The sequence below is a fragment of the Cibotium barometz genome, chromosome 39 (assembly GCF_041138505.1).
Source record: "Cibotium barometz isolate CiBa-2024 chromosome 39, ASM4113850v1, whole genome shotgun sequence".
NCBI classification, from domain to species: Eukaryota; Viridiplantae; Streptophyta; class Polypodiopsida; order Cyatheales; family Cibotiaceae; genus Cibotium; species Cibotium barometz.
Window position 1 is genome coordinate 12,818,335 of NC_141084.1, and position 5,488 is coordinate 12,823,822.

Here is a 5,488-nt window from a genome sequence, read left to right on the forward strand (position 1 = left end):
AGGTTTTTAGGTTGTAAAAATATTATAGAAGTCTTTTGAAAAAGTTTTACAAAAGGAAGTGAATATATACATACCTCCATCGTTGTGGTGTAATTTGGACAAAACAAAATTAACACTCGAAAGAGATGTGAATCGTTATTGCTTCTATAGATAGGGTATATAAAGTTATTAAACAGAATTTCATGAGAAACTTAACATCATAAGAATAAAAGATAAATTGATTAGGGGTATAAGGGTAGAAAATACTAACCTTGAGTTGAAAAGCTCTTTAAGAGGATGTGAGATTGTAAATAAACAATGGATAGAATTAATTGCAAATAAACAAGTCTAGATGATGTAAAGATTAGGTTGCATTTGAAGTTGAAATAAACTTGAATAATAAATATAAAACTTAGTAATTATAAGGTTGAGTCAAGCGTAAGAAGATCGTACCTTATATATATTCGATTGCAATGATATTCTACATTGAGAAAAATAAGAAAGTAAATACGAATGGATATAATTATTCTTTTTTTCTTTCTTTTCGTACACACCCGGGGCCTACTCAAGTGGGTGGAGCCGATTTTTTCTTCCAACAATTAGTCAATTATCATGGTCGGGCAAGGGCCACGTACCATCGAGCAAGAGCCACGAATTAGGCATCCCCCATGACCACTGCGATGAGTCAAGTGCTGGAACAGCGCAGGGGTCTCGTATGGATCCTCTTATCTCGGGTGATCCACCACGCGAGGAGGAGGAGTCACTCGAGTGTTTAAGGGGCAAGAGCCCGAGCAACCAAACACATCAAGCGAGCATACATGAGAGAGCTTGGTGGGACTTGAACTCATAACCTAGAGGTTACAAGTCACAAGCTTGACCACTACACTAACTCAGTTGGAACGTATAATTATTTTTTTAATAAAGATTATATTAAATTATGACTTTATAAGAAATAAAACTTATAGTAATATGGTTTGAAGTTCTATGCATAAATATTTAAGCATGATCACTTTTGTAAGGATATAAATGAGAAGCTTACTTGGAAAGTGTTCGAAATCACTGCCTGAAAGATATAGCATACATAGAAATATTAGAAGAACTATTTACTAAGTTATGGAGGATACCAACTTACTTGCAGATAGCTTTGCTACAAAATATATCATTAAAAGGACACAAATATCACAAGTATATGTGACGTTTTAATTTGTTAATGATTAAAATTATGAAAATTGGAGATACTTACTTGGGTTGGACTCTAAAATATTAGTTAGAAGAAAACGAATCGACAAGTAATAATTTTATTTTATGCAAGTAATCAAATTACATAAAGTGAATACATAACTGGTAAATCATCGGAGATTTTGCATATACTAATCTGCACATTCGTTTCAATTCATAATATAGTATCAAACTTCAATTGTTAATTTATAAAATTTAGAAAGTGTAGTTATTAATTAGCTTGAACTGTGAAAATATACACTTGTAATAAAATATAACATGTATTAAGAATTATAATTAAAGTTTTATATATATATTAAGAATTATAATTAAAGTTATATATATATAGATATTTATAATACTTATCGTATACGAAGCTTGTTAACTGGAGCTGTAAAATAAATAGTTAGATAAGGCACAAAATATCCATACAATAATTTGTAGGTGTTGATACTTAGCTTGTGAAGCGTCGAGTTGAACTATAAAATTATTAGCAAGGCACTATTATCGACATAGGAAAATTAATTTGGTAAAGTTTGTTGTTACCTTCTGATCCATAGAGCTTGAAAAATACTTTCAATTTTGAAGAAGAATCCTTGAGAGTTTTCTCGATTGTCCTAAAGCTATCTAATTATATATATATATATATATATATATATATATATATAAAGCTTTGGTATTAAAAGCTTTAAGGTTATATATATATATATATATATATATATATATATATAAGCTTTATAAAGTAAAGCTTAAGGCCTTAAATAAAAAGAAGAGGTAGAGGTTTAATAGAAAGCTTTTGCTAGAAGCTTTTAAGGTCTAAAGATTTTAATATAAAAGCTTTATTATACCTTAAAGCGTTAAGCTTTTTACCAAAATCTTGTAATTATGCTTATAAACATCGAGTAGCACACTGATTTGAATGGTGATGTGAAGAAGAGAATATATATATATATATATATATATATATAAGTTTTAGACTTTACCCCTCTTGAAATCGAGAGAGAGTTCCTCCTAAAAGTTATAAGCTTTATAAAAATAAAGGTTATAATATTATTATAAAGCTTTAAGGTTTTAAAGCTTAACCTTAAGCTTCAAAGGAATAATAATAAATAAATAAAGCTTTTTCGTGGCTGGGAATCCCGTCATCGTTGTGTGGAAGGGAGAGAGTCGCCTATATATATATATATGTGTATATATATATATATATATATATATGTGTGTGTGTGAACCAAGCTTAACTAAGCTCTTATCAAAGGGCTCCACTTCAAGAGCGGACTGTAGATGGTTGTGCGGTGCATAGCAGAAAAGAAAAGAAGAAATTGAATTTTCTTTTAATAAAATATAAAGCTTTGAATTAAACAGTCAGCGAACAGGATTGGGGGCGAGGGGAAAAGAAACGAAGAAAAGACAACCAAAAAAAAATCCGCCACCGCTGAGTTGCTGGGGAAGGGAAGGGAAGGTGATTTAGCCAATTTAATTCTTGAATAAAAAGCTATTTGATTTTTAAACCATAAATTGACTTGAGAGGCTCTCATATCCTTCTTCCATTATAGAAATCAGAGACTTCCATTGGCTTAGCAATCTTGCTATGGCTCTCTATGCTCCTTTCCTTGTTGATTCAATCTCAATAGATGGATTATGAAGAAGATTAGTGAGATTAAAGGCTGTTTCGTGGTTTTTCACAAACCCACTAATGGTTTTTCACCTTGCTTTAACTTTTGGGTAATAGTGGTTTTCCACCACCTTGCTTTAACCTTTGGGTAATAGATTGATAAAAATTTGTTATCCAATGGTTAAAAACAAGCCTTCTTTCAACCATACATAACCATAAACCCATAAATGTGTTCTTCTTCAAATTAAATTGAAAAATTACCAAAATCACTTGTGCCTTTCTCTCTTTCACCTCTTTGTCCCACAAGTCTTTAACCAGCTTCAAGAAGCTTGAATTAATCTAAAGCTCTGATACCAGTATCATGGGACCCTTTTGTACTTCTTGAAGAAATAATTAAAAACTCACAAAATACATTAAAAATTAAAACACATACTTGAATCAATTTAATATCAAAGAGCATAGCATAACATAAGACAAGAGAAATAGAATAGCATCACCATCAAGACAAGATTGGGTGCAATCTCTCCTTCCATGCCATGTAGCTCCACTTCCATGACATGAGTATTTAGAGAATTGTATTCATAAAAAATAGTCCAAGGAGCTAATAATAGATGTGCGTACAATTTGGGCTTGCTTTCCCCACTTTTGAGTATTGCTTTACATATTATTAACCATATGAAATTTCCTAACGTTTATACATATCAAAACCTTTGCCCAAATATAAATGCTAATGGGCTTTTACACATGAAATAACCTTGTGTACATTCGCACATTCCATTAAGCCGATTCCTGCACACATTAAATCAAGCATATTTTTTACGATTATTAATTCATAAAAAATATGATAAAATATATACCTGTAACAAGGAGTCAACAAACTATGCACATGATGATTGGTAATTCATTATGCACTGCAATTATGATCCTTCTGTCCATGATATATGCATGTCAGTGGTAGATCAACATATTGGTACTTTGATAATGGTGCTAGCAAGAACACTACTTCTCAGTGTGGTTTATTTTCGAAGGAAAAATCACATGTGTAAACAACTACTTGTATCTAGTAAAAGGAGTTGGTAAGGTTATTCTCATTGCTACAAATAATAGTGTGCACGGTACAGTGAAGGACATGTATTAGTATTCTCTGAGTAGTGCAACTGTTTTCGTTCCTTCCACACAGTCTAGTCTCTCCTTGTGTTGTGTCGTCTCGTTGCATAGTGTCTTCTGTGTTGTAGCATGAGTATCGAGAACTCCGGAAATATTATCCAGATAAGAGCCACCACGTAATGTGCCGAGTAGCAAGCCCTATAAGGACACTAAAATTTGGCATGCCCGGTGGTAATCTCAAAAGTAGGTGTCCTGGTAGCTCACCCTTTCCTCTGTGTTGGATCCTCTTTCTGTGCTGCATCCTTTTTTCATGCCCAATACACGCTCCCATGGTAGTCCAGTCATCCCATCTAAGAGTTATCTCTCAATATGCAACCATAGTTGGAAGAGGTTCAACTACATACCATCTACTCTTCCACCTTTTCCTATGGCGGCTAACCTTTGTAACCCCACCCTCGGCAATGCTGGAGGCCAAGCCAACCATCCTGGTCCAGCCAATCCTTATGGCGCAAAACCCCTTTCCACACACGGTGCTAGGCCGAGTAAACGTCAAGCTTCCCACCTTCAAAGTATCATCCACTGAGGATGTGGATGACCACATCCAATGGTTCATCTCCATTTATAAAGAGCCGAGGTCTTGAGCGGGAGGATGCCTTCTTGGTGCTCTTTCTGTCCACTCTCCAAGGTTCTGCAGACAAGTGGTTCAGTCAGTTTCCAATTGACCACTTTGTAGACTGGACCACCACTCTGAAGGACACCTTCCTCCGGACTTTCCCTCCTGGTAACTATGAGGGCCGCATTCTCCAAGAGATAGGGAAGCTCCAACTACTACCAGGGGAGTGAGTGTCAAAACTCATGACATGGACCACCACAATGGTGGTGGCCAGCTTATTGACGTACCATGGCAACTTCATGGTGCATCAGTGTGGGTGGGTGGCACAAGCCTTACCCAGATCCACCCAGCAGAAGATTCAAGAGAGTTGGCCCACACCAACAACATTTTTGGAATTCCAAGAGCTAGCCTCCCAACTTGAAAATGCACGACTCATGTTTGAGCATGATGTCGGCTCTGTACATCCAACAGTGACACAATCGAACGACTCGGTGGCTCAGCTAAAGCGGGAGCTAAAGGCACTAAAAGTGAGCCAGAAACCTCCTAGTGAGGAAAGTACCATGATCCAACTCAAAAGGGAGATTGAAGACTTGAAGATCCAGCACAAAGCCAAGAAGGGGTTGTGGTGTGCTCTTTGCCAATCACTTGGAGACACTATCCAAGACTGCCTAAAAAGAAAGTACTACTCCTTTGGTGAAAAAGGAGGACATGAAGATGAAGATTGCTACTACCTAAAGAGGTTTCGTCAACTCCATCAACAACCACCTCCTCATCCCACCTCGACAGTCCCCAGCCTTGCCTATTATGCTATAGCTGTCATTATCGTTCCACAACCCTTCCATGCTGTTACACCTCCTCCTTGCCCACCCACTCCCCAGGTGACCTACCTTCCACCACTCATCCCAAATCCTCCTGCCCCAACCACCATGGTAGTAGCCCCCGTGAACCATCCTATTCGC